The sequence below is a fragment of the Hevea brasiliensis genome, chromosome 1, assembly GCF_030052815.1.
Source record: "Hevea brasiliensis isolate MT/VB/25A 57/8 chromosome 1, ASM3005281v1, whole genome shotgun sequence".
Taxonomy (NCBI): Eukaryota; Viridiplantae; Streptophyta; class Magnoliopsida; order Malpighiales; family Euphorbiaceae; genus Hevea; species Hevea brasiliensis.
This window is the reverse complement of record NC_079493.1, coordinates 27423464-27451411: the sequence shown is the minus strand read 5'-3', so window position 1 is coordinate 27451411 and position 27948 is coordinate 27423464. Positions and strand designations below refer to the sequence as shown.

General features: G+C 32.4%; 1 long non-coding RNA gene across 1 annotated transcript; it reads left to right on the top strand.

Annotated features, from left to right (window-relative positions):
• Window positions 1-2686: 2686 nt before the first annotated feature.
• LOC110653211 (uncharacterized) lies at window positions 2687-5083 on the top strand. Its single transcript, XR_002494531.2, has 2 exons — window positions 2687-3220; window positions 4025-5083. It is a non-coding gene; the product is annotated as an uncharacterized LOC110653211 (long non-coding RNA).
• Window positions 5084-27948: the final 22865 nt, after the last annotated feature.

Here is a 27948-nt window from a genome sequence, read left to right as displayed (position 1 = left end):
TATGGGAACTCCAACTTCACCCACATACCACATTTTGGTCATTAAACTTGTTGGTTTTGGTCATTTTCTCAAAGCTTAGGTCATTTTGGCAAAATTGCCAATTTTCGATTTTGGTGCTCCGAAGTTGCACTGTTCCATTGGTCGATCTACTGTTGGAATTTGACAAAACTTCCTTCATAGAAAATGTTCCTTATTGTCTTAAGTGTATTCTCATTTTTGGATCACCTCAATCGGAGTTTTGTAGCTCAAGTTATGGCCAAAATAAGTTTATCGCTCACGCAATCGCTCATGCTGATATTTTGGGTTCTGGCAGATTTTGATCCATCTTTGGTCAGTAATTTGATCAAGTTAAGTTCATAATTTGGTCTCACTTTCTTCATATGAAATGTTCTACTATGTCTTATGTTTCCATCGGTTCAAGAATCGCCTAAATCCGAGTTTTCTAGAGAGAGTTATAGCCATCCAAACATTACTGCTCAAATTAAAATCTGCAGAGTTGCAGGTTTGGTAACTCAACTTTGCTCAATAATTTGAATGGGTTAATGGCATAATTTGGGGTGATGTTCTTCATGAAAGTTTTATATCTATATCTCCTCTAACCCCTGGCCAAATTTCAGGTCAATTTGACCTGTCTAACTCGAGTTATGACTTACTGTTCATTTGGTCAGTTTGGTGCAGTGGCAGCCTGCTCTCATTTCACTTTGGTCAATTGTTTCACCAAGTTTTGGTCAGTTTTTGGCCATGGTTCCTTAATGAAAATTGTGCTATTTTATGTCTATTTTCATCTTCAATTGGTGGCATATCATTTGGGCTTGTAAAATTTGAGTTTTGGTTCTTCAAAGTGGGTTTGGTCATGCTGCCAGTAGCATGACCATTGGACCTACGAATTTAGTTTTCATTCCAACAATTCCCACACATCTCTTTTGGTCATTATTGACCATTTTTCATCTCACAATAGACCAAAGTCATCATTTGTGCATTTCTTCAAAATTTGGTTCACAAACCCTAGCATTCAAAACCCTAACTCATCACTTTCATGCATTTAACTACTTCTAATGATTTTAATGTTAATCATTTAACTAAGGTTTCTAAACTCATTCAATTGCATCATATTCATGCAAACCATACTCCTCTCAAGCTGCCCGAAAATTCAGTTTAATTCTTCCCCCATATTTGTTTCATTTAAATCAAGTTCTAAGCTCACTTAATTACCTAAACATGCATTTGAATGGAAGAATAGTAAGTTAGCATACTAACCTCAACTTTAATGCCAATTCTCCAATTTCTCTCCTTCTTTCTTCTTTCTTTCTTGTGCTTAAGCTGAGATTGCAAGGTCTAACAAGGTTTTTATGGGATTTATGAAGATTAAGTGGAGCAAATTAAGCTTAAGTGTAAGCTTAATGGAAGAAATTTTCATGGAGAAGAGAGGGAGAAGGTGGGGCGGCACAACATGGAAGAAGAAGTGATTTTTTGTTTTTCTTTTCTTTTTTTTTTTTCATCTTTATCCCTTTTTGAAGTCCAAAATTCCCAAATTAATAAAATAATTAAATTAAACCTTTATGACATCATACATGATGTCATCCCTTTGACTTTTCCAACCTCTTTCATTTTCTTTTTTTCCATTTATTTTTTTTTCTATTAGTTCTTTAATTTAATTCTCGATTCCGAAATTTTCTTTTCTCCGATTTTATTTGACAGTTAGGTCAGGAGTCAGCTCTCGGGGTCAATTGACCAAATCGCTCACGCTCATCCCGCTTGCAATTAATTCCATATTTCTTCGATTCTCTCGACCTAATTATTTGACCGACTTAACGCTTCTTTTTCGTGATTTTCTTTTCACCGTGGTTTATAAGGGTCCTAAGGACCGCAGCGTCACTTTTTACGGTTCAAATTTGAGTTTAAAATGACTTGTGAGCGTTCGAGGAGGTCACTCATCTGTGATTCTCATGCTTAACCTCTTATGTTCTGTTTTTCTTATTTATAGTTAACTAATTAAACCTTACTAATTATTTGTGTCTATGGCTTCTCAAGTTGTCTTAAGTGTGGCCCTAATCCCATAAATTATCCGGACCGACACCTGTCACCGGAACAGTGAAATATACCAGGCTATACAACGGGGGTGTTACAGTGCTTCATTGCCATTACTATTCTATAGAATAATAATAAAAAAAAAAAAAGGCAGTTGAGATGGACAGTAAATTTGGATTCAATTTCACATTTGCCCATGATGTTTCAAAATGTTTATGGGATAATTTTCAACGATTGTCATTTAACTTATATAATTATAATATTAAAATTTTTAAATTTTAAAATATAATATAAAATTTTTTAAATTTTTAAATTTTATATAATAAAATTTCTTTCACTTTCGATTATTAATTTTTCAGTTAAGAATTAATATAAATAGCTCTCATATTGCACGTAGTTAATATTTTTCTTTTTTCTTTTATGCAAAATATAAAATTATTCTCTTTACGTATGAAAATTTATTTTATCTATAAAAAAAAAAAATTTAATTTACATATTACTTAAGAATGAAAAGAAAAATACTGATTAAACTTCATATTATAATTAAAAAATTAAAAATTTAAAAAATTTTATTATATAAAATTTAAAAATTAATAAAATTTTATATTATATTATTAAATTAAAAAATTATAATATTACAACTTCATAAATCTTTTGCCTTTTCGATGTCTGGGTTCTTTGTATTTTATGTTTGGCAATATTATCCGTGCATCTTTGACCTTCTTGCCCATACCTCTATCCAAAACAACGTTGTTGGATGGCTTTATTTTTCTCGGAAGCTTTGCTTCTGCCCTAAAGCTTTTGGTACATTTCTTCGGAATCACTGTATTCTTCTTTTTATATCCCTAATTTTTCTGCAACAATGAAAGATATGGAGTGATATGGTGACATTTGAGTAATAGAGAGAAGGATGGCAGATAAGAGAGGATGAGAAAGAGAGAAATCATTCTTTGAGCATCAAATCGTCGTTCCACCACCACCGCTCCCTTCATCAGCAGCCGGAGAACCCAACAGAACGAATCCGGCCGCCTGGGTTTCTCCGCAGCCGAAGATACATTCGGGTCGGGTCGCCAACTTTAACATCAGATGGTTGGTTTGCTGCTGTCCCGCATTCATTTCTTCTTTGTCTTCTGATCTCTACTTCTTCCCGATGATATAGTTTCTTTTGCTTTAAGATGCGGAGGCAGTCCGGGTAAGTTCTTTTGCTGTTGGGCTTTTGTTGAATTTAGAAATGCGCTTGGAATATTGGTTGTTGTTTCTCACAAGCATATGTTTTTCATCCTTTTTTTTTTTAAATAGGAAACTAGAAGAACCAAAATGTTTTTTTTTTTTTTTTTGATCTGTATGGTTGGCGAGAAAAAAAATAATAAGGAAAAGAATTGGAATCTCACGATGTTGTTTAGAAGGCCGAAGAGAATATCAGAATTTTGGATGATTTGGAAATATTTGGTGTTGTTGACTGGAGATCCTGGAAGTAATGATGCGAAATACATTGCTTCCCTTAAAAAAGCATTAATTGATGTGGCTATTTAGGTTATAGAAATTTTATTCTTTTTTTGTATCGGATTATGATCTATGGGCAAGTATATTGTTCCATTTCAGGTGAATGGAGCACTAAAGTTCTGCTTAACGTTAGTGAAATCTAAACCTTGGGACTCTTTTGGTTTTGTTTGGTAAAGAGGATGGAAAATATAAAGAATATGATATGCCATCACTGCCACTATCAATGTATTTTATGACCTTTTCTTGATAAATTTTACTATTCGGCTTATTTTGTGCTATCGATATAGCAATGAAGCACAAAGCATTAGGGTCTATGTCTTTTACTCTATTATGGGTTTATTTTTTTGCTGATGCATGTTGTTTTTATGATTATTAATTGATTTTACGTTGAAATTCAGTTTTTTATTTTTAAAATTATCTATCAAATTTGTAATTTTTAATTCATTGAATTGGAAGAGACCATCTGTTGATGAAAACAAAATTTTCTTTGCAGATACCAACTCTAACCTCCCAAATAAACCAATCCTTAATCATTTATACATAATCCAGGGAGGCTGGCGTCATTGATTCTTCTTCTCCCGCTTTAAGGTAGTGCCCTTGTGGCACGGATGTTATATCTGCTGCTGTGAAGCATCTAACACCAGTTGTTCTTGAGTTGGGTGGGAAATGCCCTGCTTTTGTTGATTCCTTTTTATCTACTTGGGAAAAACAGATAATATTTCATCTTTCTACCACTGATTGATTTACCATATTAAGATTGTGACAAAACAATCAACCCAATTCTCAGCAGTTCATCATCTAAAATAGAGAGAACTTTGCATTGCTGCAAGCAGCTCCTTTAGTAGTATTTTTTTTTCCCTGTTGTTTAATCTCAAGGTGGCTGTAAATTGAAGTGCTGTCTCAAAGTTAACCTATGCTTTTTAACTAAAATTATTAGGCACCTAACCTCAAAGTTAAAGCATTTTTATTCTTTAATTATGTCTCACAGTTGATGGTTATCATCTAGATTAATTTGGATTTTCTTTTTTGGTATTTATCAGCAGGAAATGAGTAGGGGTTAAAGGTGCGGTACACACTATTAATTAAGGCTATCTATTGGTCATTAGTGTCCTTACCTGAGGGATGATTACTAAGGTATCATATTTCAATAAAGAATTTAACATTTGATTTTTAATTGTAATGTTTTTCAGACAAAAATCAGTTGGAATCAAGAAGATACTAGGGCAATCAAAGCTGGTAGAGACAATAATATGTGTATGAGGTGTGGTTTATCAATCTAAAGGAATATTTCAAAAGCATCAGTTGCCATTGATGGATGATGTCAAATTTAAAAATCTGATTAATTGTTCAGGGACGTAGTGTGACATCTTCAAATTATAAATCTTTTTTATTGTTAGGTCTTGGAAAAACATGTACGGTAGGTTTTATTAGTTGCATAGGACTTCATAGACATTTTGTGTTTATTGGTTCATAGATTCCTTCAAATCTGTTGAAAGACTGCAAAGCTCTCTAGACTACTTATCTTAAAGACAATCCTATTTCTATGGATCAATTTCAGCAGGTAAGTTACAGTTCTCTGGATCAATAGGTAAGTTATATATATATATTTTTTGTAATTTTCATATCTTCCTCATATGTTTCATTAACTGTGAAAGGCATTCGCTTAATGTTCATTTGTCTATAAATGATTTCTGTCTGCCCCCTAATTTGCAGGCACAAAAGCAAAAATGGTGATAGATGGTCTCTTTCTCTGGGGAGGCACCATTTTGGATGCTGCTGCAGCAGTTGTGCTTAGATGTATGTTTATTTTGACTATTGGCATCCCATTCTTTTTGTCAAATGTTTATTAGTTATGCTTTTAAAAACCATCTCCGATTAAATTTTCGGCATCCAAGACCAGGATGCACCTCAAATCTCTTCCCTTTCTTTTTAGGCTGTAAAACATTTTGGTGCCACTGCATCACCTTGTAGACGTGATAATTAGGTAAACAAATACCATAAGGTAAAATCATCAATTAAAATTTTTTTGGTGGTTAATTATTATTGATCCATTAAAAGATCAACTTTGATCCTGAATTCAGTGGACATGTTTTTGGTTTACTGAAAGAACAATGTGGTTTGGTGGTGCATGTGATTCTTTGAAGTTCTTTATGGACAATTAATATTAGATTGTTTCCCATATTTTACAGGAATTGACCCAAGCAAATGAGAATTAGTATTTGAAAGCTTTGAGCAAGCAGATCCTTCAACAACTAGATTGTGAGCAGCAAAATGCATACAGACCCCATAATTGTATGACTCTCAACAATTGACTTAAAAGTTATATATATATATATATATATATATATATATATATATATATATATATATATATATATATATATATATAATTTTCTTAGAAAAATGAAAATAATTTTATTTATAAAAAAAAAATCTCGTCGTATTGTGTGGGAATCATTCTAGTATATTTTATTCAAGAATACAATCATTTGGCTAAGTGTAAAATATTCTTAATACATTGTAATTATTCATTCATTTGGTGAAATGCTCCAAGTGTACACAAGTAGTAATGGGTATTCTTGCAATATATATGTTATTTTGGAATTACGATTACAGAAGAGTCTATATAAATGAGGTGATTGAATATGCATAGGTAAATTAAGAGTATTTTTCAAAATTGTTATTTGTTCTAATTCTGTAATGGGACTCCTCTTCATTCAAGCTTCACAATTTGATTCATCTAACCGGGGACACAGACCAAAATGAAAGTTTATGAGTTCAACTTGGGTTGGAATCGTTCTCTCTTTCTTTAACCGAATCAAAATTAGACTTGGTAGTTCGAGTTGGCATTTTTTTTTCCTTAAGAAACTAATAAAAATTTAACTATTGGATTGGTTTAAATCAAATCAATAAAACAAATAAAAACTTGAATCGAAACTGAAATTAATAGAATCTTACAGTTTTATTGAAGATCTTCAAATTTACAAATCAACCTACCGTGGCTAGAGTTATCTTTACTTGGGCTTGTCAGTGAACCCACAAGACCATCTCTGTAACAATTGAGCTCAATTGATTCAAATGAAAATTTATGAGTTTAATCGAATAAAAAAAAAAAAACTCCAAGAACATGGTTGTGCATTTTTTTCATAAAGTATATAATTTTTTTTAATACTTGGAAATTAAAAAAAAAAAAAGTATTGATTTCTAATAAATGGAAAATTCTTAGATATAGTATGGTATTTATACACCAACCAATAAAAAATTACTATCATGTATTTATAAGTAGCACCTACCATAATTTTTGTTAAAAATGACATTTGTTAATTGGTTAAGTGGATAAATCTCGATGTGGGTAAGTTTTACTCTAATGCATTTGGTCAATATAAAAAAATAGAGATAAGTACAAATAAGCCCCTCAACTTTTCATGGGATTCCAAATATGTCCATTTTAATATTTTTGGCCTAATAAACGAAGAACTTTGTATTTAAGTCAAAATAAGTCTAATTTTTTTGGCAAAAAAAATTAAAATAATAATATTTTGAATCTCAAAGTAATAAATGTTAAGTTTTAAATTTTTAAAACAATAAAAATTATTTATTATTTTTAATAAAAAAAAAAGAATAAGGAAAAAAAACCTAGATTGCAACAAAAACCCACAATACCCAATTTATTTTCACAGCAAAATCATGTTTTCCACTTCACATCAAACTTACTAAATTTTTGACTTCACAAAACCCTCCTCATTGGCATCAATAACAGCTTCAAAAACCAATTTGTGCCTATAAACAGCAAAATTTATATCTTATACAACATTTCCACTTTGCGAGAGGTTGTTCAATTCTAAAGCTGGGTCCTCAACACTACCCATAATTAGCCTTAAAATAGGCTGTTCTTGACTAGGGGATCCAGGCAATACACCCTCCTAGTCCTCCATTCTAAGCTGCCTACATTTTTTAGTACTTATATCTACATTGGAATAGCTTGAAACTACCACTACCACGCCAATGGTGGTTTTGGTGAAGCAACCACCACCACTACCATTACTATCGCCTTGTGAAGAAAACACTGTTGAGGAGGATGTTGGAGGGCTTGGGCTTCTTCTAGTGTAAAGCATAGATGTGGGCTCACTACCTACATAGCAAAATTTTCTTTAGTGCTGTTGTTTTGCCACCTTGTTGCTATTGATTATGTGGTGATAGTTGAGAGAAAGAATATGGAGAAGAAGAAGAAGAAGATAATCCAACACCCCATTTGCCTTGAAAGACATGGCTTTCATCTAAGAAAACTCAAAACACTCTAGTTTCTAAAATCAACAATCGCCCACCACCCCAGAATTAGGGTAGAAAGTTGAGCTGGAGTAGAGAGAAGTGTTGGCTTTAAAGATGTGAGGTCCAACTTATATTTAAATAAAAAAAAAAAAGATGAAAAGGTGCATGTATGTAGGTGACATTGGGAAAAATAAAAAGTAGTGGCTTTTTACTTTATAAGTCCTTGGCAATTTACCTCTTTAGCCCTTCGATATGACATAAAGTAAGTTTGGTGAGAGAGATACAAAAAAAAAAAAAAGGAATTGTAGCAAAAATTGAAGGCTCTTTCTTTATTCTTTTAGCTTTGTACGAAAGTCAAAAGGAAGAAACAAGGGTCAATCTTTTCTTCTTTTAATTTGTTCTTTATGCATATCACTATTGAGATTAGCTGGTGGTTTTATTCAAGCAATATTTTGAAGGATTATTTTTCTATTGTATTAATCTACAATCAAGAGTATTGTGGGGTTTTGGGATAGAAAGTAATTAGGGTATTTCTTAGGTTGGAGATTTCTTGTTTGTAATTAACTGGAGAGTAGTTGTACTAGCTTTTCTTAATAGTAGATTTGATTCAGAGTATAGCCCATGGTTTTTCCCTTTACATTGGAGGGTTTTCCATGTAAATATTGTGTTCTTTGTTTTTTTTTTTTCCTAAATATTCCTGTGCTTGTTTGGCTTTATTAATTTACATAATTACTATTGTGAGTGACCCCAGCAAGTGGTATTAGAGCCTAGTTGGCTATTTGGCTGTAGGTTTAATTGTGTGAATTAAGATGGATAATCCAATAGGTTCAATGATTAAATTATTGAATACAAATTATTCAATTTGGAAGTTGATGATGGAGGACTATCTGTTCTACAAGGATTTCTTTGATCCTATTAAATTAGGTTCTCAAAAGCCTGAAGGAACATCTGATGACAATTGGGAGAAGTTACATAGAAAAGTTGTTGGAAATATTAGACAATGGGTGAATGTTCTACCATCAGGAGGTTAATGAACTTGAAATTCAAAGAAGGGCACTCAATTGCAGATGACTTGAGTGATTTTCAGGATCTGGCAAATCAATTAGGCACCACGAAGATAGAACTTGATGATAAACTGTAGGCTTTACTTCTCTTGAGTTCTTTGCCAAATAGTTGGGAAAATTTGGTAGTTTCACTTAGCAACTCTGCTCCTAATGGTGTATTAAATTTGCATATGGTCAAGGATAGCATTCATAATGAAGAGATCAGATGAAAGGATATGCGTGGAGTTACTACACATGCTCTTGTTATAGAGAATAGGGGTAGAAGCAAGAGCAAAGGTTCTAAGGGGCGTAGTAAATCCAGAGGCAAATCACAGTCAAAAGGAAAATTTAGTTACTATCACTGCGAGAAGGACGGTCATATCAAGAGAAACTGCAAGGCTTTTAGGAAGGAACAGAAAGATGAGAAGAATCAAAAGAAGGATAATAAGAATCAAAATAAGTCAAATGATGATAACACAGCCGCTACTGTATTTGATGAAGATGCTAAACTAGTAGGGCTTTCCTTTAAAGAGATCAATGTAACGTCATTGTAGATCCTTACATTGAGTGGATTATTAACTCAAGAGCATGTTATCATGCTAAACCTAGGAGAGATAATTTTTTTATGTACAAACCGAGAAAATTGGTAGATTAAAGATGGGCAATACTAGTCATATTATAGTGGGAGTTGGAGAAATATGAGTGTAAACTAATTTGGGTTGCACATTAACCTTGAAAGATGTGCGACATATACTAGGTTTACGCTTGAATTTGATGTCTCATTCCTTGGATTTAGATGGATATCACAGCTATATTGGTGATTAAAAATGAAAATTGACTAAAGGTTCTATGGTGGTTACTAGAGGCAAGTCTTTCAATGGACTAATGAAAACTCAAATGAAGTTGCTTGATAGTGAGTTGAATGCAATTAAAGATGATGCTTCACTAGGCATTGGCAAAGAAGCTCTCATTGCCTTTGCCAAAGGTATGAATTTAAACCCTTATGATATTTGTTTATTGGGCAAGCAACGTAGAGTTTCTTTTAGTGGTACTTCTAAAAAATAAAAGGGTATGTTTGATTTAGTTTATTCTGATGTATGTGGTCTTATTGAAACTAAAAGCGTAAGTAGTTATAGATTTTTTATGACTTTTATTGATGATGCTTCAAAAAAGTTGTGGGTGTTTGTTTTGAAAACAAAAGACTAGGTTTTCCAGTACTTCAAGAAGTTTCATGACATGGTAGAAATAGAGAAAGTTCTCCCTTTAAAATGTCTTTAGAGTGACAATGGAGGTGAATAAACGTCAAAGGAGTTTGAAGCCTACTGCTAACAGCATGGCATTAGACATGAGAATATGGTTCCTGGCTCTCCATAACACAATGGTGTGGCTAAGAGAATGAATAAAACAATCAATAAGAAGGTCAGATGTATGCTCAAGATGGCTATTTTGCTCAAGTATTTTGGGTAAAAGCTCTACTTACTGCTTGTTACCTATTAAATCAATCTCCATCAATTGGTTTGGATTATGACATTCCAGAAAGAGTATGGACCAAAGAAGTTGGTTACTCTCACTTGAAGGTGTTTGGTTGCAAAGCCTTTGTACATGTACCTAAGGAACAAAGACAAAAGCTTGACGATAGGGCCACTCCGTGTATATTTCTGGGATATGGAGACGCAGAGTTTTGGTATAAGTTATGGGATCTAATTAAGAAGAAGATTGTCAAATCAAGAGATGTAGTATTTCAGTAGAATGAAATCCTTCTAGAGTCAGAGACAACTAAGAAGTCAAATGCAAGTGTTGTGATTGATTCTTCACCAGTATCTCCTTCAACTATGCGTACCATAGGAGAAGAGTTGAATGAAGAACATGGGATAGATAATGAACCAGTACCAGTTGATGTTAATGATGCAGATGTAGAGGTGTTGAGCAAGGGGGGCGGCCCCATTCACCTCAATTAGAAGTGCCTCAGCTTAGAAGATCTTCTAGAGGGCACCATCTATCTACTAAATATCCCAGTTTAGAGTATGTCACTCTTGCTGAAGAAGGGGAGCTAGAAAGCTTTCAAGGAGTTCTAACTCATAAGGAAAGGGTTCGCTGGATAAAAGCAATGCAAGAAGAAATGAATTCCTTGAAGAAGAACAATACATATGAGTTGATTGAACCTCCAAAGAGTAAAAAGCCATTGAAGAATAAATGAGTGTTCAAATTGAAGAAAGATGGTGATAAGCTAGTCAAGTATAAAGCTTGTCTAGTAGTGAAGGGTTTTAATCAGAAGAAAGGAATTGATTTTGATGAGATTTTTTCTTCTATTGTGAAGATTAATTTATTAGGGTGATTTTTGGATTGACTGCTAGCATGGATCTTGAACTTGGGTAGTTAGATGTGGAAATTGCTTTCCCCCATGGTGACTTGGAGGAAGAAATCTACATGGTTTAGCTAAAAGGATTTGAAGTGAAGGGAAAGGAGCACTTGGTTTGTAGGTTGAAGAAGAGCTTGTACGGATAGAAACAAGCACCTAGGCAGTGGTATAAGAAGTTTGACTCTTTCATGTTGAGTCATGGGTATATCAGGACAGATATCGATCATTATGTGCATTTCATATTATTTCCTAATGGTAACTTTGTTATCCATTTGCTCTATGTTGATGATATGTTAATAGTAGAGCAAGATGCTAAGGTGATTAGTGGTTTGAAAAAGGAGTTGTTCAGTTCCTTTGACATGAAGGATCTAGGTCACGCACAATACATTTTAGGCATGCAAATTGTCTGTGATAAGAAAGCAAAGAAGCTATAGTTGTCACAGGAAAAATATATTTAGAGGGTCTTAGATAGATTTAATATGAAGAGTGCTAAGCCATTTAGCACACCTTTAGCTAATCACTTCAAGCTTAGTAAGAAGAATTTCCTTCTACTCAAGAAGAAAAGGAAGGGATGGCAATTATTCCTTACTCCTCTACAATTGGGAGCTTGATGTATGCAATGGTATGTACTCGACTGGATATTGCACATTGGTTTAGTTTGCAAATTTCTTTCTAACCCAAGGAAAGAACATTGGGAAGTGTGAAGTGGATCTTTAGATATTTGAGAGCTAGCTCTAAAATGTGTTTGTATTTTGGTGGCTCAAAACTAGTCTTGGTAGGATATATAAATGTAGATATGGTAGGTGATCTTGATGGTAGAAAGTCTACTTCAGGATATGTGTTTACTTTTGCGAGAGGAGCTGTGTCATGACAATCTAAATTACAGAAGTATATTGCATTGTCTATAATTAAAGCAGAGTATATTGCAACAACTTAAGTTATTAAGGAATTATTGTTGTTGAAGAGATTTCTCCAAAAGTTGGGTTTGAAGCAGGATGAGTATGTGGTTGACTGTGATAGTCTGAGTGCTTTGGATTGAAGCAAAAATGCTACATACCATTGTTGCACCAAGCATGTTGATGTGAGATACCATTGGCTTCGAGATGTGAATGAAAAAGAAATTTTACTTAAGAAGATTCACACAGATAAAAATTCTGTTGGCATGTTCACTAAGGTGGTGACTTGAGACAAGCATTAGTTCTATGCCCAGGCGACAAGACTAAGTTCCATGAGATTTGTTGAGGAACAAAACATCTTCCCCATAAGCTGGAGGGGGAGATTGTTAGCTTTAAAGATGTGGGGTGCAACACATATTTAAATAATAAAAAGAAAAGAAAAAAAAAAGAGATGAAAAAGTGCATGTGTGCAGGTGACGTTGGGAAGAGTAAAATGTAGTGGCTTTTTAATTTATAAGTCCTTGGCAATTTACCTCTTTAGTCCTCAGATGTGACATAAAGTAAGTTTGGTGAGAGAGAGAAAAAAAACTAATTGGAGCAAAAATTGAAGCCTCTTTCTTTATTCTCTCTGCTTGGCACTAAGGTCAAAGGAAAAAAGCAAGGTTTAACCTTTTCTTGTTTTGATTTGTTCTTTATTCATATCACTATTGAAATTAAATGGTTTTTTTATTCAAGCAATATTTTGAAGGATTATTTTTCTATTGTATGGATTTGCAATCAAGAGTATTATGGGATAGAAAAATAATTCAGGTATATCTTGGGTTGAAGATCTCCGGTTTGTAATAAATTGGAGAGTAATTGTACGGCTTTTTATTGATATTGATTTGAATTAGAGTTTAGCCTGTGGTTTTTCCCTCTACATTAAAGGGTCTTTAACATAAATATTGTGTTCTTTGTGTTTGTTTATTTTTCCTTAATATTTTTGTGCTTGTTTAGTTTTATTAATGTACACAATTATTATTGTGAGTGACCCTATAAGAGGCAATGGAGAGTGAGAGATATATAAAAGAGAGAGAGTAATGGTAGATCTAGACATGGGTGAATGTCATGGGGATGAGAATAAAATAAAAAGAAGAAGAGGACGATGATGATGAAGAATTATGATTTGTGGAATTTCTGGATTTGCAATTTCTTTAAAGTGATTTTTGCGTTTGATGATTAATGTTCTCCACATTTTTTATTTTTTTATTTTTATTTTATTAAAAGTATTAAATAATTTGTTGTATTTAAAAAATTAGGAAAAAATAATATTGTATTAAGTTAGCATCAATTTGCACTTAGTTAGAAAGTTACGGCTTAATTGAGACCAAAAGTTCATTTTTTCACTTACTTGGTCTTTGATGAAAAGGTCCAGAACTTGGTTATTTGGACTTTTTTAATAATACAAAATCTTCCCTCTTCATATATATATATATATATATATATATATATATATATATTGCCTATTGCACACCAGCACATCAATACTATTTTCGAAAACTAATACAAACCAGAACTAAGAAAAAAAATTACATACAAATACAAAATTGCATTGATACTGAAATTTGAGTTACACCCACATTGCTATGTAAAATGGTTGTCAAATGGCCAAAACTTAATGGTCCTTCTAATTATGAGAATGGTCCAGCTCGAATCTCTTTCTCTTTCCATCATTTCTTCACCATTGGTGACTATTTTTGGTCCCATTGGCATTGCCAGCATGTGCTGGTCTTGCAAATGGCCTCATCGCCAATAAAGCGGTGGTTGATGATGGTCGTTAATTGTAAAGCAGAGTCTGAAGTAACAAAGAAATAAGGAATTATTTCTAAGAAGAATTTAATCAATCAGGTAGTAGGTAAGTGTCTACACCCGCTCAGCCATGCCCTCCCCTTCTCTCTCATCTTCCATTTTCTTGAAGCTGACAAAAATATAGAATCTCACTTTCAAATGCCAATGCCAAGAGTAAAGATAAAATTTCTTTTCAGAAAAAAATTAATAAACAATAATAGTGATATGCAAACACTGCCAATGAAATAATTTTTCTGATTTTTTTTTTCTTTTCTAAAAGGCCATTATATTTTTTAATGGGATTAATTAAATAAATATTGTTTTGAAAGTTAACAAAGCTTGTTAGTCACTTTTTGTAAAGTAAAGCTCATGACTTGGCTTTTTCGTCATCATCTTCTCCAGGTTACTAGGCCTTACATATATTTCACGCTGCTGGACTCTTTTTGCCACACTATTTTAATGTTGTTGCTGCATGTGCATGACCCTTGCTACAAGTTTGCTTTCATAATATCTAACATCCACCTCTAACAAAAAAAAAAAAAATGCAATTCCTGCGGAGAGAAGTAGCGGCTATAGTTGGGCAATGGTTTTCATCAAGACATCTAATTTCAAGTTACCATCTGATCCTCTATTCCAATCCTCATGGTGAGACTTGGTAATGAATTGGCACCCTTTAGAGGATTTCTGTAAGTATGGAATCCCAGTTTGATGGTGGGTTTCATTATTTACTGTCTAAAGAAGAAACTAAATAATTGTTTCTATCAAGAAAGAATGGCCTTGAAAGAGGATGGTGCTCAGTTTGGTCCTGCGTTGCTCTTGTTTGAAAGCAGAAATTGCCAAATGGTTAGGATCTTCTCACTGTTGATGCTTTGAGTTTGAGTAAAAGTTCCATCCTTCATGGGGTGGTGGTGAAAGGTGCTGCACTTCTAGTAGCAGTAGAGACGTTAGTCATGACTAGATTTTTAGAGATGGAAAGCCACAAACAGAAATTAAAGAAGGAAATTATTAGGGTGAAGAAGAGAATGAGCGTACATGAAACAAGGAAAAAATAGTCGCTGGATGAGAAACAAGATTTGTTTTAAAGAGGAGTGCTAACTAACCATTACAGGTGCCACATAGACAGCTAAAATTTTGTTCACTCCTCTCTTACCGCGTGAGATCACGCAACTTGCTAAATATGCAATTTTGTATTTTAGTGTTAATTTTTTTTTTTTTTTTTTTTTTTTTTTAAGTTCAGGAGTCTAACAAGTCTAAAACTTAATTCAAGTGTACAATAGGCAAAAAATAAACAGTATAGATGTGTAACGATATATTTAGCGTTAGTTATATATATATATATATATATATATATATATATATATATATATATATATATATATATATATAGCCTTAAAAATGATTTCACAAGGGTTTGCTACCTAACTTAATAAGAACATTTTTAACAAAGAAATTGCCACATGGCATAGTCTCTTTTTTATCTTTATTTTTATGTTTTTTATATAAAAAAATTAACTTATCAAATTATACAGCAACTATTTATTTAAATGTTTTCAAATTTCAACAAATAAAGAAAGTATTTAGTTTGAGTATTTGCTTTTAACTTTTGATTTAAAATGTATTTTTTTTAATTTATAAATTAATTTAGGTTCCATTTGTTTTACAAAAAATAATTTATATATCGAAAATATTTTTAAAAAAATATTTTTTGTGAAAATATTTTTCTTTATTTGATTGTAATATTAAATTAATGATAAGTATTTATTTCATGTATATATAAGTTTGTTCACATTTTAATAAGATTATCAAAGTTTAGAAAATAAAAAATGACTTGCTCTTTTGAAAAATAAAAGTCATTTTCTTTAAAAATGACTTAGTTTTTCTGAAATTATTTTCCATTGACTAAATTTTCTAAATGCTCCAAACACCAAAACATGCAAAATATATTTTCTAAGAAAATATTTCTCACAAAACAAATAGAGCCTTAAAATAAATAGTTAATTATTTGGTTAAGTTACTTAAAATTAACTTTTCAGTAGTTTAAGTGTTTGGTTAAAATGTACTTAAAATAAACTTAATTTGTCAAATAATCAATAAGGATCGATTATTAAGTGTTGTGGTTATTAAAATAAAGATAGTTGATATTTTTTAAAATTATAAGAATAATAATGTCTTTTATTTGGTCAAAACATAGTTTTAAATTAAGTAGATAAGTCATAAGTAAGAAAATGTTTGATTTGGCTTATAAGTTGGTCAAATTTACTTATAACTAGATTAGTGTTTAGTTTGTTTTATAAGTTAAAAAACTACTTATAACTTATTTACTTATTTAAAACAATGTTTTGACCAAATAGAGGACTGTATTATCCTAATAATTTTTTTAAAATATCTATATTATCCTCATTTTAACAATCACAATATTTAATGACTTATCTTTTTTAATCATTTTAACAAATTAAGTTACTTTTAAGTCTTTTTTAACTAAACACTTAAATTATTTAAAAATTAAAGTTAGAGCATATATTTTAAGTTAAAAGTTAAAAGTTAGTAGTCAATCCAAACACCCTCTTAAACTATCTTACTTATAAATTTTTACTTATTTTAAGTAGTTTTTTTAAGTCTAATAAAAAAAACTAATATATTTATGACTTTCTACTTATAAGTAAATTTAACAGACTTATAAGTCAAACCAAATACATTCAAAATCTTATCTCACATAAAAAAAAAATACTGAAAATTTTTTCTACCATAGTTTTTAAGATTTTAAAAATTTTTGAGTTTACAATTTCAACCACTATAAGTTCTATTTATCAAGCTTATCTTATTATATATCTCTAAAAAATAATACTTTTTAATTAAATTTTTTATTAAATTAAAAAAAGGATAAACTATTTTTTAAAATTTATATTAATATATATATTTTTAAAATAATTATTTCTAAGATATTTTTTATATAATTTAAACATTTATTTTTAAAAATATTTCTTATATTTTAAATATAGAAATATTAATAATGATATTTTTAAAATCAACACGTGACATGAGTTTGTGTCCAGCCTACAGCTTCTTCCACTTTAATTACTGAACCATTTCCTAGCTTAGTTAATCTTACCTCTTCACTTTCTCTCTCTCTCTCCTTCCTGCAAATGCACCTTAGCTTCTAAAACAGACCACCTTGTAGAAATTTCTTATGTTCCAAAAGGAGCATGAGTTGATGAGTCACTTCTCCTCCTTCTTAGTCCTTATAATGTTTTTATACAATCTGGATCTATGACCAGAAGCATCATATCGATCCTTTCCTCAAGAAGATCTCTTCTAAAGGAATATGTATAGGCTTCTCGATTAGATCAATGCACTCTCAGATCTACCTCAGCTGAACAATATGTCACCCTAAAAATTCCTCCTGTGTTGATCCCAGGATGGCAACATCAAGGTCACTCCCACTTACACTATGGAGTTTTAAGACTTATTCTTACTCTTCATGGTCGGAGGGGATTATCGATAACTACCAGAGTCTCGTTGTTAGATACCAAATTCCTAAACTATGAACATACTATCATTGGCACTTGCATCACCACCCTCCATGCTGGAAGCGTGGTACTCACCTAATTCCCAAATTATAATATATCCTTGCAAGATCCAAATCTTAGTTCAGCACTAATGGTACAAGTTCAAATAGTTAATGCAGAATAGACAACCACTTCCACAGCAGCAACTCTACATCACCAGATAATTTACAGGCTCTAAGATCATGCCATAGACCTGTCTCAGCCTGGAGTTTCTGATGATGCACTGTTAATCTTGGCAGATACAAAAGCTGCTCATACTATTATTCATATCCCCCAACAAATTACAAGAGAAGAGTTGGAAAGAATCATTCCTAAGGAATGGTTCACCAATTATCAGAAAACTCCATAACAATTCCTACCCAATTCAAGCAATAGAATCCTCTTTTCAAAGACAGTCAGATGGGATGATAAAAAATGTCTTTAATCCTCCCAAGAGTTCCACAAGTTCTCCTCTTATATTCTATACCATGTTGATCTCAGTAGTTCGAGAAAAAAGAGATAAAATTCCCTTCCATGCTTTTGACACAGATGGATAACCCATTTATACAGATAAGATTAATGGGCATTTTATCTGGGATGCCCCTGGATCTGGAATGTTTGACCTTGGATGTGGTTGTCACTCAACGGATTATGATGATGATGATGATGACGATTCTTGGTAAGGAAACGAGGAAGAAAGAAGAAGCCTTCTCCCTGTAAAACTTATAAATCACGAAGGGACTACTCTCCAGACTCAGGGCCATGGATTGGCATCAGCAAGTAGACTCAGAGAAAGAATCCTTTGCCAATCTATGAATTGGCTCTAGAAATTCTCAAAAAGGAAAGAGAAAAGGAAAACAGGAGAACTCCTCAGCCAACTCTGGCAGTTCCTCTTGTCCAACCATGTATGATGATTAAATCTTCACAAAGCTAGTATGATGAAGACTTTCCCCCTCTGTGGCCTCATGATGATCCCACTCAGAATGTAACACCTTCACTTTAGCTAGTCCGTGCATTCGACTGTTCTGGTGATCAATGTCTATCCGAACAGCTAGAATGACTGGAACTATATGTAAACTAGAGTGAGGAGTCATAAATAATTGAAATAATGGTAAGGAAAAATTTAGAAAAATTTAAGCAATGAAATAGAACAAAGTTAAATGAGCCGGTGCCCTAGCAATGAGTGACCTTGACAGGAAGTTGCTGTCTTCACAGCTAGTAACCCTAAACCCGAGGGAAATCCTGTGAAATAATTTCTGAGATGCCAGAGAAGAGTTACAACGCCTTAGGTAGCATTAGAATGCCAAGAAAAGGTTAGGAGAATTTCTAAGATAGGTACAGACAATTTTGGCTCCTTATGCCAAACGGAGGGCATTTTGGCCATTTCGTCTTCAGAGATGATTTTTGACCAACTTGTCCAATTAAGCAAGTGAATTATATGACATAAAATATGAATTAATATTGGTGAGAAATTAATTAAAAATGAGTAAAAGAAAGATTTATCAGGTACTAAAGAAAAAGGCGAACTAAAAACTCGGTGAGAGTGAAAATTCGGTCAATGAAATTTTGAAGTCCCACATTGACCAAAAATGAAATTTATTAATTCATAAAGCTAAGTTAGTTTAATTAATGGAGATTATAAAAATTAAATATCATTAAATAAATAGTCAAACTGAAATGATTAGGAAATTCAAGGTAATTACAAATTTGCCATTCCACTTATTTACAAATTTGCCATTGAATATTTAATTAATATATAAATCACTTTTTGGGCAGAAAATTCAGGCACCTTCCTCATGTTTTCCGTCCATCCTTGCTCTCTCTCTCTTTCTTACATTTTCCTCCATTAACACCCAAAATAAAGCTTGAATTCCTAGGTTTCTCACATGATTTCTTTAGGAAATTAATAGAAATCACAAAATTTAGCCTTGAAAAGAAGAGAGCACTCAAGAAATCAAGAAAAATTGGAAACTTGGAAGAGCAAGAAATTCTGCCAAGAAGGGTTTACTAAGGGGATTTGAAGTTTGATTGAAGGGAATGGTGCTTGAAGGTTGATTGAAGCTAGCACACAAGGTTAGTGCTATGAACTTCATTTAATTTTGAAGTTTCATAAATTTGGTTAGGGTTTGATACGTTTGGGAATTTTATTATCTATGTCTTATTTATTGCAATTAAGCAAATATTATTACTATTGGGATGTATGATTGTTGAAATATGTTGAGAAGATACCAAATGAGTTAAGGGAGTGTGGTGTTGTGTTTATGTAGGATTTTCTAGACCTTGAGTTCAGTGTGGTTTTTAGGCCATAAGTAGAATTGTGCAAGTCCAATTAGTGCAAGGCCAATTGGAGATGAAACTAGATACATAATGACACAACTTTCATGAAGAAATCCTGCTTAGAAAACCAAGTAATAATGACCTAGAAATTGCCCCAATCCGGGTGACCAACAAGCTATCCCTGGAAAATGACCAAATGAATAGTGTTTGTTCATTTGGTCATAACTCACTGTAGAAATGTCCAATTGATCTAAAATTTATATCAATGGAAAGCTTAGACAATTTAGAACAACTTTCATGAAGAACACAAACTTAAATTTTGAACCTAACCAATTGAAATTTCTAGCCCAAGTTAGGACACTAAATCTGGCAGAACCAAATTCTGCCCAGAATTTCTGGACAAGACCAATCCGGCCAGTTATGGTATTTAGGCCATAACTTGAGCTACAAAACTCCAAATGAACTGATTCAAAAATGGAATTAAATAAGACACATAAAGGAACAACTTTTATGAAGAAAGTTTTGTCAAAATTCTACTGTAGCAAGGTCCAATAGAACAGTAAACTTGGACCTCAAATTCTGAAAAATTGAAATAAAATCTAGCAGGCTAGGAATTGAGTTTGGCAATCAATGCCAACAAAAATAAAATGCAAAATGTGGTATCTTGGTGAATTTAGGCTCATCAAATTTATTATAAATAAAAAAGTCAACATTTGAATGGAAATGGTCAAATGACTAGTAACCACTAAATTATGTGAAGTAGAAAATCAAACTATAAGAACCATTGTAGTTATTAATATAGGATGTGGTAGGTAAATTGTGAATGGTGAATTTGAGTGACACTAGGATTTAAGGAAAATTGAGCTAAATTTGAAATCTACAAAATATTCATGGATTACTTGAAATATGAATGATAATTCACCTAAATCATGAGGAACAGATAGTTAGGGCTATATGCTCATTACAAATAGAATTCATGATATATTAGTAATACAATTGGAAATATGAAATTGTAATTAGCATAAGTGAATTATCAAATGTATAAATGAGATGAAGTCAACATGAGGAATTATGTTTCATTGTAATTAGAACAATAATAATATCTTACCCAATAAGTGGTACATGAGAGGAATTAAGGTGAATTATGAATACTTGTTCTCATCATGAGAAAAAAGAGAAATTAAAATTAATACATAAATAAGATTGTATCTCAATTACTTTGCTAGGAAAAATTTAATTTTCAGTTCTGGACCTCATAATATATTCATAATACAACTGGAAATATAAAATGTGAATTATATATATATATATATAGACTGTTAAATGTGAAAATGAGGTGAAATTATCACCAGGGCTTATGCCTCTTTTATAACTAGAAATTAATACCTTACATAATTAATGACATATGAGAAACAAAAAGAATGTTGAGTACAATGGTACATGAGAACCATTGTTGTGAATTGTGATCAACACAAATAATATAATAAATGAATGTATAAATTATGATAAATGCATAATTTATGTAAAATTGTATTTTAAAATTTTATATTTTTGTTACGAATAGAATTGAAATGTTATAAATTATAATTGAAATTTATCGTGAAATATTGAAATAATAAAACAAAATATATTAACACTTAATGGTACTTATGTGCCCATGTATTGCTTAGACACGTGTGTCAAATTTGATAGATTGGCATGCCAATAGGGTATTGTTTTAGCAGTACTGTGTAAGGCTCTATGCCTATATTCATAGCTTTATGTCCGCACTCATAGCTTTATGCCCGCACTCATGGCTTTTATGCCCAATTATATGTTATCATGGCCTTTTAGCCATACTGACTGCATACGTGGTTGACGTTCCGCGTCCCATGGTATAACGGCCGAGGCACAACAGTGTCCAGTGCCAACGATCCGTTATCCAGTTTAGTCAGCCTGTCATAGATTACCTGGGCAGTGTAAATTATTGAAATTATTTAAGAACATTTGTAATTAAAAACCTTAGAAAGTATTGAATGAAATGAGAAAAAAAAATTGAGCAATGAAAACATAACTGAATCAAGTAGTACAAATGAAATTTTCAGAATTGTAGGAATCGAAAATACAATACTCCTAGAATTAATCTGTATATCGAATATTATTACTGTATAAACTTAGCACGTCCAAAGAGGGACAAAATAGAATATAAGATAGTTGATATTAGAAACATCATACCAAATTTAATTGATACCCGAGGATCCAAATTATACTTTAGAATCATACTTCAGTCTTTCTTATTTGTATATATTATTTTTTTGTTATATTATTGCACCGCTAAGCAGAAATGCTTAGCGCGATGGATTTGTTTCCTTTGCACAGATACTGAAGCTAAAACCTAATGGACATTTTACTGGGATTTTTGGAGTCTAGATCTGTAGAAGTGTCAGAAGTGTTCAAGCTGTCACCTCCTCAGCAATGCATGAAGATAGGGCTCACAAAAGTTATTTTATGTGTTTATAATTAGTTATTAATTGTAATGTAAATTATGATATCGTAATTAATTTGTACATCATGTAAATTGTGAATTTATGAAATTAGCTTGTAAATCATATAAATTATGAAGTTTGAGAATTTTGATACATAAATTGAGTATGAATGGATATGTATGCAAATGAGTTGCAAGAATTGAATGTGTGATGAGATGATTATGAAAATAACTAATGAGATTTTATTGTGAAAATATTGTTAAAATTTCAAGCAGGTAAATAGTGAAATACACCAAATGGTAATAGCAATAGGAGAAACTCCGCTGGTTTCTCCATAGAAAAATAATTGATATTAAAATATAATGGGAACAAAATTTTTAAAGAAATAAAGTAAGATAAAATAGGGTGCTCCGATACCGAGTGTGACATGTCTTGCTCGGCTACACTGTAGACGGGTAAGGGGTGTTACTCAGAAGGTGTCTTCAAGACCCATTGTTTAACCTATATTGGTTGAACCTAATGGCTAGCCCAAACTAATTACCCATGTAAAAGAAGTCTTGAAATGGCATACCTTGAATACCAGTGCAAAACATTGACAGAAAAGTTGATGTGGTTGTCAACAAAACCATTCAAACAAAGTCAAAGGTAAACTCTTTAGAGGAACAGTTTAACAGGATCCATACTAATTTTCAGAACAAAATTGACTAGGTTAATAAGAGACTTTGAGAAATGGTCCAACAAAAGACTTTTACTCAGAAGTTTTTCCAAAAGGAGGCAGAGCTTAAGAGGCTAAAAGTAGAAGTTGCTAGAATGGAAGCTGATCTTTCTAGTGCAATCCTGGAAACCCTTCCTAATGAATCATTTGTATTTTCCTCAGCTAAAAGACTGAACTAGCTTTCATCCACTCCAAGACCTCAACAGACTCAGAGACTCATGATCTATTCATGAATTTCAAATTCGCCTCAGTAAAAGTGGTTGGATAAACGACCAATGGATGATCCTGATCCTCCTCTTCAGATGACTATCTAGTCAATACATGAAGGTTCCTTAAGTTCCTCTAGCTCTTCTTCAGACCTAAAAATCTTTGATTTCCACTCTAAAAGTAACTTAATAGATATCACTAAGTTACTCATGATGGAAACTATTAAAAAATACCCAGTCTATCATGGCTTAAGGTTCCAACCCAACAATTACTTCTAGAACACCAGAAACTACTAATGCCACAGAACCTGTTATTAAAGTAGAAATTGTCCGACCCCGTGCTAGGCCATGGTTCACTCTGGATGACATCCCTCCTTCTCAATGGAGAGAAAGAATACACCAATTTGGTACATGGATTGATACTCAAAAATACACCAAAGAAGATATTACCATGCCCCTTGTCCTTTAAGAATTCTCAGCAAGGCTCAAGGGTACTCTTCACTGTTGGTTCGCTTCTTTCAGTGAATTTCAACAAGCCCATTTCTTCTCTCTATCGAATGCCTCTGATGTTCTTGGCTTTCTCCTTAAAGAGTTCCTTGGAGATGCCATAAATATTCTCACAAAAAGTAGAAAAGAATTTTATGAAAGGAAATGTTGCTCGCTTAAGCCAAAAAATATTGAGCGATATTATTAGAGGATGAACTATCTTCTTCATTTGCTTTATGGCAAAAAGGATATTAACCTCAAAACCACCTATATTTCCTCTCTCCCAAAGGAGCTGGTTCTAAAAATCAATGAACAGTTAAAAGGAAGAAATTTTACGAAGACCACTCTTGGAGAAATTCATCAGTTTTCAATGATTGCCTTAGAAAAGCTTTGTGAACAAAAGCGCAACTGGAAACTATTTGTAACAAACTCAAAGAAGCTCAGAAAAATTTGTGACAAGTCCCATTTACAGATTACACAAAAACAAAAAGAAGTTCCACCAAAAGAAGTTCAAGTATGGGAAAAGTAAAAAAGAAAAAGGGAAAATTTCTCTTCTTTAAAAAAAAAAAAAAAGACAGGTCGAAACAAATTATCTAAGTCAGATAGGTGCTACATTTGTGGGAAAAAAGGGGCACTATGCCAAGGAATGCCCACAAAATCCCAAAAAGGCTGCTAAGGTGATCCAGAAAAATCATGAAATCACTCGCTTAAACCTAAAAGATGCAGATATTGAATCCTTATTTTCTAAACAAAGTGAGGCAGATCGATCATGACACTGTCTATGCCCTAGAAGAACTATGGGTGATGGGGAATCAAGCACTGAAGAATATAGTTCCAGTGATGGAGATGATTTACATTTCACCAGCATTAATACATTGCAACCCTATTTCTCTGCTCCACAACTCCCAGTCCACTTGTAGAGCTTCAAGTTCTATCCTCTAAATATAGAAGGCCAATTTCTATCGTTGGCTTCATGGGTACAGGAGCTCATGGGAGAATGATGAATCCATTTATTCTTTTAAAAGAAGACTGGATCCCCCACTCAGAATATTTCAAAATAGCCGTGGTAAAGTTTTTATAAGCAACCTAATCACAAAAAGACCCATTGGCATTCAGTTCTTTCCAAATTGTGTAATATGAACTAAAGTAATTGGGACAAATCTTCATGGCAAAGATTTGCTAATTGGGTTTGATACTTATCAACAGGCTCAGAAACTTCATGTAACACCCTCATACTAATTAGGTGATTCCAAAGCCAAAATTCTCATAAGACATAGGGCTACAAATTTTATCTTTTAACCTAAACCTAGTTCTTAAAGTAAAGTAGAAGAATTATTAGGATAAATCTGGAATACCGAATCTGGAATTCCTGCACCTTAGCCAATTTGCCTTGTGACCTCCGAATGGTTATCAGGCCATAACTTCCTCTAAAAAATTTCTATTGAAGTAATTCAAAATGATTTAGAAACCTAAGACAAAGGCATAAAACATTGTTTTAGAGACCTAGTCCAAATTCAGAGTAAAAGATGCTTGGAAATGGAATGCAAAATTAAGGTAAAAATCTGGAAACATGGAGTTGTAGGGTAAGACACCAGGAACAGTATTTAGTAATTTGACCATAACTAGAGCTACAAAACTTCAAATTAAGTGATTCAAAAAAGAAATAAAACTAAGACATAGAGGAACAACTTTCATAGAAATCACCTTCCCAAATTATAATGAAAACTAAGTTGCAATAAGGTTCTAAGGTCAGGTCTTGAATCTGCTCTGAACCCAGAAATCATTAAATTCCATGGTAACTTAGGAAATTATTTGATTAGCTATTAGTAAAGGTTAGAATGAATATTAAGACTTTACAATTGTGTAATTTCAGTGGAAAAGGGGCCTTTTAAGGAAGAGAAGGATTAAGCCAAGAAAATAGAAGTCAAAGAAGGTTTGTGCACAACTAGACTTTCTTCTTGTTTTAACATTGTAAATGTATTGAATAAATTTTGTATGATTCAAGTATGCTTTTCCTTATGCATTGAAGAATTACTTACCTTGTTTTGAGGATTTGAAATTGTGAAATGAATTTATATTATGGAAAGACGAATATTGGCTAAAATTTTATTGTAGCATAGGGGTGAGCTAGATTTTGAATGTTTTTAGAAGTGTTTGAGTACTTGATATGTTGCCAACCCTATAAGGGGAATTTGATGAATGAAATGTGATTACTTGATTTGCAATGTGATTCTTTGAATAGAAATTATTTGAATTTATTTTGAAACCACAATTGGCATGGCAATTTGATTTGTGTCCCTTATTATTTGAGTTGAGATTGATTATGTTTTCTCCCTCTCTTACTTGCTAGTTGAGGTTGAGTTCGCATGAGTACTCATATTGCTAGCTAGCCACCTCCCTCATTAATTATGATTAATGAGGTTATAGATTGCTTTGTCGTGGTGTACAACATAGCGTTGATTGGAAATTTTATATCATGGCCCTAATTGTGTGATTGTTGGCAACATAATTGATTTGTGAATGCTTTGATAAAATGTGTTGAAATAAATGATTTATATGATTGAAAATTGTAAAAATTGGTTTTATGACTTACGAAAAATTTGGATATTTCAAGCTCTTTGTTATAACTTGATAAAGCATGTTTTATATTGAGTTAAAAATTATAGTTATGTACCACTGAGCTCATTGCTCAGCGATAACTTTTGTATGTTGTCGTAGGTAGGGGAAAAGAGAAAGGTGCAGAGTGAGAGGCAGCGGAGCAGTGTTTTGAGTTGGCTTCGAGTATATATTAGGTATAACCATTGTAAATTCATGTTGATGTAATTTTGACTATATGTATGTATAAACATTTGATCAGTTGTACATATATTTTGCAATATTATTTTGCCATTTTAGCTTGATGTAAATTTTTATAATATTAATTTTGTTACTTTCAATAAATGTAAATTTGTAATTAAATGTTTCCTTTGAGATTGTAAAGCAGAATTATTATTCCTTTGAATTTGAATGAAGAAAATCTTTTAGTTGAATGTTACTTGATTTTAAATGATGATATATGATGATTTCAACAGGTGAAAATTTTGGTTTTACGAAAGTATAGTTGTCACCATGTAGTTTTTCCGTAAAATTAAAATGAAATAAGATTCTTTAAATTGTAAAATACTTAATTAATTTTTTAACATTTTCTAAATTTTTCAACAATAATCTAACTTAAAAATGGATTGATTTGTTTAAAATCCCTTATAGTATATTTAATGATTTATCAGTAGGTGAAGTTCGGTATTTCATTAGGTATACTACGGGATCATTTCATATCTTACTGAGGGGTAAGGTGTGACACTTCATATGTAACACCCCCCTTGCATAGCCTGGTAGATTTCACTGTTCCGGTGACCGGTGTCGGTCCGGACAATTAATGGGATTAGGGCCACACTTAAGACAATTTGAGAAGCCATAAACACAAATAATTAGTAATGTTTAATTAGTTAACTATAAATAAGAAAAACAGAACATAAGAGGTTAAACGTGCCGAGAGTCACAAATGATGAGTGACCTCCTGAACGCATCGCAAGTCGTTTTAAACTCAAATTTCGAACCGTAAAAAGTGACGCTGCGGTCCTTAGGACCCTTATGAACACAGTGGAAAAGAGAAAATCATGAAAAAGAACTGTTAAGCCAGTCAAATAATTAGGTCAGGGAGCCGGAAGAAATATGAAATTATTTGCAAACCGGGATGAACCGGCGAGGGGCAATTTGGTCAATTGACCCCGAGAGCTGACTCCTGACCTAACTGTCAAATAAAATCGGAGAAAAGAAAATTTCGGAATCGAGAATTAAATTAAAGAACTAATAGAAAAAAATAAATAGAAAAAAAAAGAAAAAGAAAAGAAAGAAGTTAGAAAAGTCAAAGATGATGTCATAAAAGATTAATTAAGTTATTTTATTAATTTGGGAATTTTGGTCTTCAAAAATGGATAAAAATAAAAATTCAAAAACATTTTTTTTTGCTTCTTCTTTTGCTTTTCCCGTAGCTCTCTCCTCTCCCTCTCTTCTTATGTTGTTCCACCATTTTTAAGCAAGAAAAGCTTGGAATTCTTGGTTCCTTTCCATAAATCCTCTAAATCCCAACCTAGAAATTTTATTTACCAACCATAATAACTCTCATAAGGACTTCTTTAAAGCTTGTTATTACTACTTAAGAAGGAGATTTCAAGAAGAAAGAAGAGCAAAGGTTAGGGTTTTGAAGCTTTAAGTGAGGTTAGCATATCAAACTCTTTATTTTTCCATTTAAATGCATGTTTAGGTAATTAAGTGAGCTTAGAACTTGAT